A 15,470-nucleotide genomic window follows, 5' to 3' on the forward strand; every position below is an offset into this window, starting at 1 on the left:
CTACCATAAATCCCTATAAAAATTGGGCATGAAATAATTAAACCCTCCGTTCCAATTCAGAACTTAAAATTGGGATTAAACTAAAACTAATCCCCGTTACATGATACACTCATATTGGAAACCGGTGGTCAGTGAGATTATCAGACTTCTGCTGATTGGTTATTGGCATGCATCAGTCAATCAGTTACGTTTTAAGAACATTTAATTGCCACCCAAACTAAGTGCTGATCAAAATGTTGGACAAATCCAATGTCAATAGAACATTGTAGTGTTGCTTTTTAATAACTAGCAATTTCCAGTTTGTATACATTTTTTATGTAATAGTATTTCTTGTCCTTATTTACTAAATCCGAAATTTTACATAGGTACTCGTTCCGTGGTATATTAAACGTAAGAAAATTTTCTTAAATTTAGTCCACACATCGAAAGTCAAGTTATTAATTTTGAAGTGCTAGTGAAGACGAATGTAAGTTATTAATATGTTTTTTGTGAGTTGGTGGCTCAGTCGGAAGCGACACGTACTAAGTCAGCGATGTCGGGTTCGAATCTTGGTACATACTGCTACATTTTATCAATAAGTTCACCCTTGTTCTGTACTGGCTCGCCCCATGTTTTGCTGGATGAGTTCCACACACACCCCAGTGTCCAATTTGGACGGGTAAATGCAAAGTAAAAGAGATCGCAGACCTCTTCAACACATGAATAAATAGTAAAAATGTGGGTGTTAAGTGTTAAAGTAAAGACCCAAATTTATATTAGTTTTAATACCAAATACTTTGAGCCACTGTTACACCAAGAATTACTTCACGCAGAAATTTAAACTAACGTCTTTTAATGTGTTAAACAACAATCCGGAGGCCACAATAGTTATTTGTGTAACTACATTATTAGTTATTATTGGTGAAGTTATTATTAGTTATTTGTTAGTGTGCGAAGTGGCACTTTACTGCACATGAGATAAATGTTTATGCACGAGCCACAGGCGAGTGTGGAAAGTTTATCAAGTGCAGAAAAGGCACTTTGCACTCCGTTACACATTATGTTTTCCCACAGTTACTATAAATCATGTGTATAATTAGTCTTTCAAACACTAAAAAATACGTGTTTAGGTTAGGTTAAATCCAAGCGTTGAACCTTTGACTATCCAAAAGTCAATGGTTGAACGAAATGGGACACCAGCTGACCGTAGTCTTACTACCTTAAGTGTTGCCAACTTATGTTCAAGCGCACACGAATAACCTGCCTAATAAAATTACAATGTTGTGTATTATTTGCTTGGAATACTGGAGTGCGGCAAAAAATTAGTGTGGCAAAAGTAAGTAAATGCACCAAAAAGCTACTTTGCGTGCTATAATCATTGCAAGGAAGCCCACTTTGTAAGGTAAATGTAAGAAAAACTCTTATTTTATTATTCCGATGGACTTGTTTCACATAAATGGAGTCAAATGGCATAGAAGTGTAGATTTCAGCCCTAAACGTACTGGCTTATGTTTTGACGCGTGATAAATCTTCCTCCGGTTACAAATGTATTGAACGTGTCGACGAGAATCTTCTCAACTGACGCTAAAATCTAGAATACCTTAGTGAGTGTAGGCCTGGCTGCTTACCTTGTAAATAAAGTGAAAACACAACAATCCATCAAGAGTTTTGTCCAGTATTTTAAACGTTTAGATAACAATTAATCTATATTGGTAAATTATATAGAATGCAGACTAAATTAGTAGCGTATTTGACTTTAACGTGTGCTTGTTCAGGTTTTAAATGCTTAGTTGTCGTTGAATTCATGTGAATCTGTTAATCCCATTTTAAAGAATTTATATTACTTTAATCGATGACAACAAACTTAAGTGTCTTATGTGTATTTTTAAAACACATAAGTCAGTGGTATAGTGGTTAGAGCGCGGGACTTCGGTCCAAGAGATCCCGTTCTAAAATCCCTCCAAAATACCAATGGATTTTATCTAAGTGATAATGCCGCAACCCCTAGGTCTAGTCTGAAGTAATGTGAAAAACAATTCCAGGCTTGTGCCTAGCGTCCTAGGACAAAAAAATAAAAAATACACATCAGCAGTTCCAATCGTAACGATCAGTGATTTCGGCGGGATGTCATTTTTAAACTTTTCTCTTTGGAGCTTCATGCCGGGCTTTTTAACGGTTTGAATATTATCATAATATTCAAAAATTGTAATTATTATAATCAAAATATAACGTTTTAAAAAAAAATCTATTTCAATCAGGTGAACAATATAACTGCTCAGCTACCTATCTATAATATGCCTAAATTAACGAGCAAATAAATCTCAGATTTTAGAACACAGCCGTATTTAATCAATACATTTTATATACTCTATAGAGGATTAAGTATTTTGTTCAATTCCCATTTTTAAGCTGAACCCCAGTTCATCACACCCAACTCAGGAATACTTAAGTTGAGTATTGACTGGGGATATGTGTGTATTACACCTATAAGAAAGTGTTAATGTGTCAAAGGAATGTACAACAAAGTACAGAAAACCAAGTAGTGAGTGACATTCCAAAACAAAGTTTCACTAAGAATGTGTTAAAGAATGCTGAAACTCAAGCTGGGGACTAAACTTACTTCTTGAATTGGACTACTTACAAACGTATTGCAAGTTTTGTAAAAGAGTTTCAAGATTGGTGATGTTTACAAGTTGATTGTGGGATTATTAATGATATGAAACGCATAATGCTGGTCTAAATTGGTCAGTTAGTCCAAGGCCACGCTAAAAAATGTTTTTTTAGTGTGGTCTTGGTTAGTCCCATTGAATAATAAACCATACTGAAATAAAAAGATATAGGAATGTGAATATTGTTTCCCGGAAAGGAAATTTATGAAAATCGGAAGCGGTATTCCTGACACGTTTGTTATCAGATTGAAAATCTCTCTCGCATACGTCTGCTGGCCCAGAGGAGCGCCGTGTTTTTGTGTGACGAATTAAACTTTTCAGTGTCGACTGTGTTTACATGACAACTTTATTTTCGAATAGTTTTTGAATGTGTTAATTGTGAATTTGTGATAAAAAGGTGTGCTGCATGGTCTGTAACCAAGACCAATGTAGACGTTCTTTAGTTTACGTGGTAGGCCTACCTAAAACGATCATTTGGTGGTTCAGTCAAAACTTGATGGGTACATATTTAGTTGTATGTATTTATCTTTTTGTACTGTACCAAATTTAAAGTAGGTTGGGAATTTTGTTATGAATAACATATCATAGACAAATTTTTCGTAAATAATAAGACATTGTATTCTGGTTTTTAAGTTTTTCCAACATTTTTTGAGTTTTAACAATGCTAATTAAAATTGTACAAAATAAGAGTGCTTAAATGGACGAAATTCGTTTTACCTTTCTCGTGGTTGTAGGATTTATTATACCGTACTGCATCAATTAGCAATCATAAGCACTTTTATATTGACCAAAGAAAATATACAAAAAGTAAGTTATTTTTAAAATGGTATCATAAAAGATCTTAACTGTAACAGCGTGTATTTTGAAACCTTTTTTGGTGGTAACAGAATATTCTCTCAATTAAAAACTGTAGTGTGTAAAAAGGGTACATTAAAAGTGCCAGGGGACCGAGCGTTGTTCGTAATGTTTAATTTGTTTGGGAGATTAAAACATAATACATACATATGAGTTCCAACAGGTATTTTCAAAACGAATAATGATATGAAATACAGTCCAAAATATGTAATAAAACGAATAATACAATTGCATTTTATCATGCTTAAGTATTGGTGCTATTTATAACAACATTTTGTTCACAATCTTATCATCTCAAGTCAATATTAAACATTGTAAATAAACAAGCATATTACTGACGAAGCAAAGAAAATATACACAAAGGTCTGCATTTAAAATAGCATACCAATCGAATATTTTTAAAGCTGGCTATAATACATTGATTAACAGTTAATCCCCACTTAATACTATAGTACCAGGGGACCGAGTGGTGCTATTTGTGCATCAATTTGTGCATGGTCCTAAAATCTCAAGTCATTAAAAATCATTGTAGGCCTACATAAACTCGCATTAGGCCTACTAACACAGTAAAAAAATCTAAAATAAAATGTTGCATAAAAATATTATCATTACAGTTTTGTATTTTTTTAAACCTGGGTCATTGTATAAGAATTAATCTATGTATATAAAATCCGATGTATGTATGTTTGTTTGTTAGTTTGTTTGTTTGTTTGTCCTTTATGGACTCCAAAACCACTCAACAGATTGTAATGAAACTTTCAGGCATTATTCAAGGATGGTTTGTATGAAGTTTGGTGCAGATCCGTCAAAAGGGCTCCGACCCAGTGGCTCTGGAGTGTCCCATGTTAACCTTATGAGTACTCATATTTAAATGGAATTAAAGAATCTTAACAGCTGGTTCAACTAAACAATTTGATTCTGTGGTGTCCAATAGCATTTAAAAGTTAATAGGTTTACCAACAGGGTGCATAACTATTATTTTTTTATGACAATTGCAACCAAAAGGTGAGTGAGCGTAGCGAACGAACTTCAACCAGGACGTGATTGAACCTTGCGACCGAGCACATCTTGAAAATGAACGAGCATTTGACATAAAACCACATTAGGACGGGACGACGTCTGTCGGGCCAGCTAGTGTTATATAATAGTTAATCTCATAGTTTATAGTTTATTGGCCTATATTTTCACATCGGGTTTCCTCTACCGATTTATAAATTGAATTTAACTAAATAGTTAATTTATCGCCGTTTGATGCATCATACAGTTTTGCGATAGGCCTAAAAAATAATATTTTTATTCAAAACTAATGAATTCCACTGATGGATCTAATCTTAGAAATAATTTAAAGTGTTAACTTAAAAACGACAAAATAGTAAAAAGTGCAAGTAAACACTCCAAATACTCTAAAATATGGTTTTCTGCCGTATAATGTAGTTTCAAGGGGTGAATTTAAGGGTTTGCGAGACATAAAATGGAGTAGCCTTTACTTTAGATTCTCTTGAGTCTAGTGCCTATTTATAAGAATGTGAAAAGGTTTAGTTTGTATACTGATATTACATTTATAATATGTCTAAATCAAACGAACATGTTAAAATATAACTATCCCTAATTTAGAACTCGAGTTAACCTATAAAAACATTATACCTTATTTGTTCTCCATGTAAATCGTCTCCATTTTCAACTTTACCATGTTTAATTAAGTTTTAAAACCAATTCTCTTCGGTAGATCTTCCCTCTTCATTCTTTATTTAATTAAATATCATGTCCATACACAAGAATAATCAATATAAACTATCTACAATAAAGTTCAATAACAAATGATAATGTTTAACATATCAGCTGTTGACCAGCATTGTTGCGAGTTGCGAATATTATGCCATGCGCTCTCTTGTAGCGACATGTTAGTTATTTGGATAGTAGATCGTAGCAACAATGAAATCAAAATCACGGATATTAGAACAGTAACGGTATGGATCAAAAACGTAAAAGAATGACGTCACTGGATGGGATCCAATATTAATAATCTCTACAAGTGTTTTGGAAGTTTTTTGACGGTTGCATTAAATTAATAATACAAACATGTTTATTTTCGGGTCATTTTTTATTATGTTTGTTTATGTCATCCATATCGTTTCTATTTTATAATCCATCGGATCGTCAAACAAACGCCCATTCAATGGTGGTGCATCGTCAAAAACTACAGAACGTCCTTGGGTTTTCCTCAATACTCTTTGTTTAGCATTAGTGTATTATCTTAAACGGTATTCTATCGGTATAGTATTCTAAGATTTTGAACAGACGTAATGATCCCATTGCTTGATAAAAAAAAACCCCAAGTGTGTTAAACAACCAATGCTAAATTGTATTTATCGGAATGTCCTTTTCTTTTGTACTGCATTTATTAATTTGCTACTCTACTGTAGATGATTTGTTATAAGCATATTATATCACAATTCATTTATTTACATTTTCGTAAAACTGTCACGACTACCTAGATTTCCATAAGACCAATGTTAAATATATTGAAAGTTTTTAACGAAAAACGAATTTTCTCACATCAGTGACTAGCATGGATATTGTTTTTAGCCTGGAACTAAGATATTCCTAACAAGTTAGATGAAATCATAGGAGCCGTTTTTAAAATCATTGTGCGCAAACGTTACTCGTATTTTAGTATAGATTCAATCGTTCATAGACCATATCTGACATAATATGTCAGATTATATTATACATATTATATTATTATATTATATTATATTTTAAATTATATATATATTATATATATATATTACATATCATATTATACTCTGTATATTATACAGAGTGACAAATAAGTCTGGAAACGGCTTAATATCTTTTTAACTAAATCCGTTAGAAAGGTACTTTCCAGTTAAAGAGAACATTCATTATTATCGATCTGATTTCTTTCGATATATCGATATTTTAGTTTTCCTCTACGATTCATACCTTCTACTTTTAAGATCTTCAAACACATATAAATTACAAATTGACAACTGATCTTGTTTAGGCAAAACCAGTATATTATGTGAATCCAGAAATGAAACTGTTCTAAACTAACCTAACATAACTAATCAAACTTGCTGTACCATTTCAAAATTTCGTTTGATAACAGAAAAGGCATGTGAGTAATATGAAACTGGATTTGGAAATGTTACAGCAAGTTTGGTTGGAGGTTAGTTTAGAACAGTTCCATTTCAATATAATACAAGAGGTTCTACCCGCGAATTCACGGGTGTACAGAAGCCACCGTTAAATTAATTTAATCAACTTTGCCTTTATATTTCATTTAATGGGCTCAAGTTCAAGAAATTGCCATCTTAAAGGATGTTAAAGGCAGTGGAACCTTCATACCTTACGTCCTGAGGTGGCCGAGGTGGGTACGGTTGTACCTGAACTCGACGCTCTCTTCCACGACTTCTTTAATACTCTTTTCAATGAAACCTGTTAAAGATCGGTGACAACCTCTTGGAACGAACAATATACATGGTTTGTTAATCTCATATTCATCGTGATTCGATCACCTTTAACTCACTTGTATCAAACAGCTACAAATAGCTTCACTTTCCATTCAACCAACCCTCTTTTAAGAACATAAAAGTAAATAATAAAATAAGTAAACAAAATTTTAAACAAACAAACTATATTGTCAATTACATTGGCCAGCTGTTGTTCACTAAATTAATCAAATAACGTTAACTTCCAAAAGATGCAAAGCGTAGCCCTTTGGAAATCAGCCTGTGGGGCAGAGCCCTTAGGGAGTTCGTCCATATCAATACTTTCGGCAAATCTACACACTCTGAGCTTCATTTTCATAAGCCATATGCCTATATTTTTATTTGGTAAATGGCCTTAACCGTTTACATAAAATTTGATTGTATCACTTTAATAATATAAAAAAGATTTTTAAATTGTTTTTTGATACTGAACAATTTTTACTTACCGTATCGTAGTTGTCAGCTGACATCTTGTTCATTAATATCGGTATGAGTATGTTTTATCTATGGTATAGGATATCGGATCAAAAAATAGAATATTGATGTATGGAAAAAAATCATCGATAGTAATGAATGAATGAATGATAATAAACAGAAAACTACCGTTAGGAATTTTAAGCCTTTCACATCAACTAAAGTATGAAAACTACTTTTTGCATGCTTTAACATTTTTTACCTCTACCAGGGGACGACCCATAAGGAGTAGGTACATAATATTTAATGTAAGCATAGATTGATATGCACATAATTTTAAAGAGCTTGTCAATTGGAGTTCATTGCCATAAACCGTGTCTTAAAAGGTGCATCCGTTACAAAATGGAATGCAGTTTGTTTTAGTGCAATATAATTTGTTTTAACTAACAGCTGATGGTTGAATATAAAGATATTCCATTGAAATATATGAGGTTAGTTTATTTACTCCGTAATTTTGTCATTGATTAAAGGAAATAAGTAAGATTCTATAACCATTGCTGTATACGAATCGAAGCTCACGAGTCTTACAAAGAAAGCTTATGAAAATTATTTTTCCTACAGTCACCCGACAAAGTTGGCTTCCTTGTACTGTTTATAGTACAGAAAGCTGCTAATTGCTGCATATTTATACTTTGCTGTACGGTTTATACTTTGTCGTACGGTTTATACTTTGCCGCACATCAGGATTCCAACGAAACAACACAAAACAGCGTGGTTCTATTATGCACGTAATCCGTGTACGCTTGGAAATATAGGTTGGCAACACTTGGTATTTCTGAACTTTCTGGACTTTTCTTTTAAACGTTTTTAAAACATTCCTACGATCTTAATAAACAAGATAATACCTTTGAAGATTTTTTAGGCGCGGAGACCACTTCAAATTACAAAAAAACATACGGAACTATTTTCTCAAGTCGCGGAGCACATGGCTTGCCGAGGAAAAAATAGCGGAGTGATACGGACCGGGGACTACTTTCTCTAGGGCACCTATTTGTGTTGCCAGTTGAACCTAAAAACGTGTTGTATAGTGTTTGAAAGACTAATTATTTATATGCTTTATGTTACTGTAGGAAAAACATAATGTGTAACACGAGTGCAAAAGGCCTTTGCTGCACTCGAGATCATAAACGTTGCTCTCGTGTGCAGCAAAGTGCCACTTTGCTCACTAGTTACACAATAACTATTACTACTCGACTTTTTGAGGAAAGGTTGGGACAATAACAATGATTACATGTTTTAATTCATCTTGGCAGCTTTTTCGATAGAATACATTTTTCCTACAGTTACCTAACAATGTACATGTTCTCTCACTGATTTGAGAAAGCAAAGTGGCCAATTCGCTCATCAGTGAGACAATGTTAACATTGTCTCACTCCAGATTTGCAACGTGAAGGCACAAAAGTGGCCAATTCGCTCATCAGTGAGACAATGTTAACATTGTCTCACTCTAATTACTTTGTCTCACTCCAGATTTACAACGTGAAGGCACGTTTCTTTACCAATTTATTTGTTTTATGGTAACTGTAGGAAAAATATAATGTGCAACTCGAGTGCAAAGTGCAATCACCTCACTCGAGAGAAATCCTTACTCACGAGCCGTAGGAGGAGTTCTATTCACTCTTTTATTGTTTACATAATTTGGACAGATGTATTCAGTTAAAATAGTATTAAAGTTAACTAGGTGAAACCCGTCGAAATCGACGGTTACTTTCAAGGCTAACGTTCATCTAACTGCGATAAATTGAGTGAAATATACATATTTTGAGCATTTAGCATTGTTTAAAGAGTAATAAGTGTAAAAACAATAATGATATTAATTACGTTAGTTGCCATATTTGGTTGATAATTCAATGAATAAAATATTCCCCATACAGTACGTCATCGGAGTTATTATTAGTATGTTATATGGTATATCTTCCTTTGGAAGAGCGTTTAAATAACATTGAAATCGTATTGATGGATCTTTTGTAGTTAAACACTTTCGTGATTTCATCAGTGTAATATGATTTTGTTTAAAAAAAAAATATTTTTTTGGGAAGTCATATTCTATTTCAAAGGGAGGTATATCCGTTTCAGCGTAAGATTGATTTTTACTTCGTCACGTCGCGTCAGTTCATATCGTACTTCTGTGCCAATGAATGAACCCTCTAGCATAGTTTTGATAAATTATTTACTGTGGGGTTACTGTTAAAGCTGGAATTCCTTGACATGGGGGATGTCAGTTAGTTGTCTCAGCCTTATCAATAACATAAAGTTGTCAATATAATCGCTCTACGGAAAGTTAGGTGTAGTGGAATACTTAAAGGGAAGTTGGCTTTTATTCTTATCCTTGTTTACTATATGGTCGTGCGGCTTCATAGGCATCAAATAATGCAAATGACAAAGCAATGGGACATTTCCAAAAAGCAAAAATACTGTAAATTGGCTGTTACATATATATTGATGTTTACATATTGTTAACCAACGTATCTTATAAAGGATTATGTGATCTAGTTTATATGACCTTTCTATCATGACAGTAGCTGCTTAAATAGTATTTTTTGTGCCATCTTTTACAGCCAAAATGTCGTGTTATTTTCAATAATGTTACCAAACCAGTGCACCAAAGTCCGTAATATAGGCAGGTGCAAATAATTTGTCAAGATGGGTACCATTTTAGACCAAATTTCTATGTTTGGATTTTATTAGACACGATAAGAGCAGATATTTCTACATAAATGTTTGATAAGTGTAGAATAATATGATAAAATGTAGGCAAAAGTGGTGAAAAAGGACAAAAGATATAAGATAGTTCAATAAGAAATAATTTAAGAATTGCTGTGATAAAAGTATTTTCCACTGATTTCGTAATGGAACGTTATATTGCAAAACAAGACATGATAAAGAAGAAAATCAATTTTAAAATCAGAAAATAACATTGCTTATTTGGTAGAATTCAGTAACTCCCAATAAATAAATGTGTGCTGTTTGAAATACAATTTAAAAATGAACAGCTGTTTCATTAAAAAGTATTATTCACATGGCCAAAATGTAAACAACTCTGTGGAGGGATCTTTAAAGGCTTCTGGGGCAGAGTCCTAAGGGATTTTGATTAGTTTTTCTTTTGATAACTCATCTACAGACCAAGACCTTTCTTTGGACACCTCTACCAAGTTTCTACGCCCAGCCGTTCTCTCAAATTAGTCGGGACAAAGTTTCCAATTAAATATTTAGATTCCCCCATGTTAATCTTATGGGAGAAACTCCAACTTTGATGGCCTGTGGGGCAAAGCCCGAGAATTTTTATTGCGGAAATTGTTGAAAGGGGGCGTCTACACAAAAAATACTTTACTTTGACACGTCGTTTGTAAAAATCCGTCCATTATTAACGGAGGAGTAGTGTTTTATAGAAATCACCTTCACGTATTATATATAAGGATTGTATTACAACAATCTTTATAGTAAGCAATATACACTTGAATCGGACAGCTTTCTTCAGCTAATCCATTACATGATAGTATTTTAGAGAGTACACTTCATTGAAGTATATGGTATACTCATGCTGAAGTTTTACTTATACCTTTGACTATTATATATGTGTATATATATATATTTGACTTCAGCATCCAATAGTCAATGCTTATACCTTTGACTATCTTATACTTAAAGAAAGATTTAATTTAGTACCAAGAAATAAATCACACCCCTTGCTGTTCTATGCTGTATTAATGGGTAATGCTATTGTAGCTGATTGCTACTAATGTATTAACCTGTGATTGTACTCCGGATTAATTCTTATTATAGGAACTAATATAAAAAATACTTCTTTTATTTTTTTTACATTTGTTTTATTTATTGACAACGTAATAAATGTGTATGATTAAAATAAACTAATGTGTTGGATTGCCAGGTTAAAATTTCCATCACAATTAATTGAAATTCCACTGAAACTAAAATAATAAAGGCCGAAATTAGTTGAAATTAATTTATAGCTCAGTCCCCCAGTACTATCAATAAAATATCACCATAGATAAAACATACTCCTTAGTCTATGATATCACATTCTTCCCAAATATTTTTTTTTATCCCATAGCGACATAAACCTACTAGTGTGTGTATTAGGCCTACGGCATTCAAATTACAAACCAAATCAGAATTATTTGTCATTGGATATTACAAAAATGAATTGACAATATTGTCATGTGTTAGCATGGATGGCTCACGGCAACTTTAACTCCAGGCCGCGGCCTGGTAGAATTGGCAATGTCGCAAGTAGGGTTGTTAAGTGTCAGACGTCCCATAAGATAACATGGCAGACAGGTGACATAAGCTCATTAATTCGCACTTTATTGATTTAAATTTATAAATATAAAATTCTATAAAATTTTGAAAGTAAAACATACAGAATTGAAAACCAAAACAATATGAATTGAAAATCTACGTCTGTACATTTAAAGCTGAGTCAATATTTTGATAGACCTGTAACACAGCTTTCGTAGAGCCGAGGTGCATGAGCATGACACAAGAAATAAACATCTAATTGATATACCTTATGTTAGACTTAGAAAAACTCACGTGCAGTATTTAATATGTTTGAACCAGCTGTGTCGAATTGTGAAATCAAAATTCATCTGACAGTTAGTTCTGCTTGTTTACATTTTAAAACTTTATAGGTTTGTTCTTTGTTATGATTTCTTTTACAATGAATTATTTCCTATAAAATGTATTACTACATTTCACAAATATTAGAACAGACTCAGTATAATAGATCATAAACGTAAACAAATGAAGTAACTAAAAGAATCCTACTAATGAAATTACATTAACATATGGTTTGACAGCTCCATTTAATTCATTTGAAATAATGTTTACATTCGGCCTAGTGACTTCATTATTTTAAATTTATAATTCTTACCCTCTCTGTTCTAATATTCGTGCAGTATTTAATATGTTTGAACCAGCTGTGTCGAATTGTGAAATCAAAATTCATCTGACAGTTAGTTCTGCTTGTTTACATTTTAAAACTTTATAGGTTTGTTCTTTGTTACCATGGATACCACCAATCAATATTTACTTTTAAATCTCTCACCTCAAATTTTTGAAAGCCCACGGGGCAGAGCCCTAGGACTATATCGAGGCGGGAATAGTTCTATATGTATCCTCGGAGCTGTAGCTTCAATTGTGTGCAGTTTGAGCCCAGTCGGTTCAGTAGTTTTTGAGATTATCTCATACAAACACACACACACACACACACAGACACCACCTCATCTTTATAATAGTATAGATAAATCTATTTAATGCATTGCCTTATTCAGCACGAAACCTGGAGACTCGTCAGTTTAAGCGGAAACTGCAAGAGTTGTTATTGGCGCATCCTTTGTATGCTATAATAGTTATTTGTGTAACTAGTGGTGAAAGTGGCACTTTGCTGCACACGAGAGCAATGTTTACGCACGAGCCGCAGGCGAGTGTGGAATGATCTCGAGTGCAGCAAAGGCCTTTTTCACTCGTGTTACACATTATATTTTTCCTACAGTCACTATAAAGCATATAAATAATTAGTCTTTCAAACACTATGCAACACGTTTTTAGGTTCAGCTGGCAACACAAATGGTGCCCTAGAGAAAGTAGTACCCGTGGTCCATATCACTCCGCTATTTTTCCTCGGCAAGAAATGTGCTCCGCGTTTTGATAATATAGTTCCGTATGTTTTTGTAATTTGAAGCAGGGCCGGATCTAGGAACCGCGAAACCCCGCAATGCGGGGGGGCCCAAGCCCTTAGGGGGCCCAAAGAGCTCGTAAAAATTAAAATTATTTTAATGCATATAAACATAATTGAATAGGACGGCAAGTTTAGTTTTGACAGACAAATAAATATTGTCAACATCAAAAAAAAAAAAGCTAAAGTTAGAATTATTAAGTAAATTTAGACTTGTGATTTTACTCGTCGACAACTCGGGACCTCGCCCTAGCTAGACAGTTCAATCTCGCCACTTCAGTCCATCCTCAGTCAGCTCAGTCCAGTCAGCACGTCAGCTGCATATGGCGAGCTTCACAGATCCACTACAGTCCGATCGGACCGGACCGAGCGACGTGGACGACGAAGTGTCAACTAGCACTAGCACTCACTCTCACAGTTGAGCTGAACAATAAGTCATAAGTCTGTCGTGGTACTTACTTGTACAATCTTTGTAGCGTTATCTAATGACCTAATTCGAAGGCGTTTGGGACTCCGTCCAAACAGTAGTTTAAACTATTGCCACGACAAGCGCTGGGTGCAGCGAGCGATCTCAATCTGTCAACGCAATTATTTAGAGATCAGTCAAAATAGTGAATACTACTGTAGTTTTGTGAGGTTATGTTTATCGCGCCGTGCCGCCTGTATTCTATAGTTGTTAAATTAAATAATTAATTAATATACACAGTTGTACCTGTACCTCTGTTTCTTTTCGTTATAAGTGTAGTTAAGTGCGAATTAATGAACAATGAATTAGGTGAAAAACATTTCTACGAAGTATGCTAGTGGTGAGGTTGTAAGTTTTGAATAGAGAGTTGAGTTAAAACTGCTAGCTAGGCCCGCCAAAACCTGATTTAGTTTATAACCCAATCTCAAAAGTCATGCAAGAGCAGAAAAGGATTTTCTAGAAATTAGATTAAAACTAAAAATTAAAACTAGGTTTAAAAAGTGCAAGTTAAATTATGAAATAGAAACCACAATAGAGGATTAGTTGTTATGTTTTGCAATATCTATTCATATTTTAATATAGGCCTAGTTCCATTAGGATAATAAATCTGATCTATTAAATAAATTTAGTAAAAACTATTTAAAAATATACTTTACTCTACTCTACTTATGTCTACTTGATCGTGACAAACAACAGGTGAAATGGGAGTTTTTGGACTATTATTGGACACAGTTTTAGGCGTTAAAAATTGCTTTAGAAAGTCACCAAACGGCTATAAAAATGTGAAATTTTTCAGGGGGGGGACCCCCGGACCCCCCCTTTTCTCTTGGGGGGTGCTCCACACCCCCCAAACCCCCCGGAGCCCCGTACGCAGCTATAGGGGCCCTTGGAGGACTTTTGCAGGGGGGCCCATATTTTGTAGATCCGGCCCTGATTTGAAGTGGTTTCTGCGCCTAAAAAAAAATGCTTAAAAGGTATTTTCTTGTTTATTAAGATCGTAGGAAGGTTTTAAAAACGTTTAAAAGAAAAGTCCAGAAAGTTCAGAAATACCGAAACTATAAACACGAAATGACGGGTTAAATCGTAGTTATAATAGTCAATCAGCTGCTCATAGTATAATTATCTTGAAGTGTTGCCAACCTATTTCCAAGCGTACACGGATTACGTACATAATGGAACCACGCTGTTTTGTGTTGTTTCGTTGGAATCCTGATGTGCGGCAAAGTATAAACCGTACGGCAAAGTATAAACCGTACGGCAAAGTATAAATATGCAGCAATTAGCAGCTTTCTGTACTATAAACAGTACAAGGAAGCCAACTTTGTCGGGTGACTGTAGGAAAAAGAATTTTTTGAAATTCCTACAGCTGTTGTAAGTAGATGCTTTTGCTGTGCCTGAAGTTTGAAGTAGTTTGTGCATGGTGTGTTTTTTGAAAGTAGATAAGAGTAGTTTGTGCACTATTTATTCTACTATTGTAGCTGCCATTATTTAACTATTTATTTATTTATTATATTTGCCTGTTTTTGTGCATGGTGTGTGATTTAAGCTAAGTCAACCCAATTTACTAACTGGGACTGTTAACTGATGCCAGATGATTATTATATGACTTGTCTGATTGCATGTAACTGCATGTTTAAAAGACTAAATAAAATTCTCATTCTCATTCTCATTCTCAATACCATTATTAGCTGCTTCCAAACAAAAACAGCTCTACTTGCGACGCGACGTTGCCACTTCGAAGGCCGCGGCCTAGAGTTAAAGGTGGCCGTGCATGGCTACAGTAAGGCTAGACATTGACATTACAGATAATATTT

This window comes from Macrosteles quadrilineatus, unplaced genomic scaffold (genome assembly GCF_028750875.1).
Source record: "Macrosteles quadrilineatus isolate MER2022 unplaced genomic scaffold, UCM_ALF_1.0 Scaffold_3__2_contigs__length_128488019, whole genome shotgun sequence".
Lineage (NCBI taxonomy): Eukaryota > Metazoa > Arthropoda > Insecta > Hemiptera > Cicadellidae > Macrosteles > Macrosteles quadrilineatus.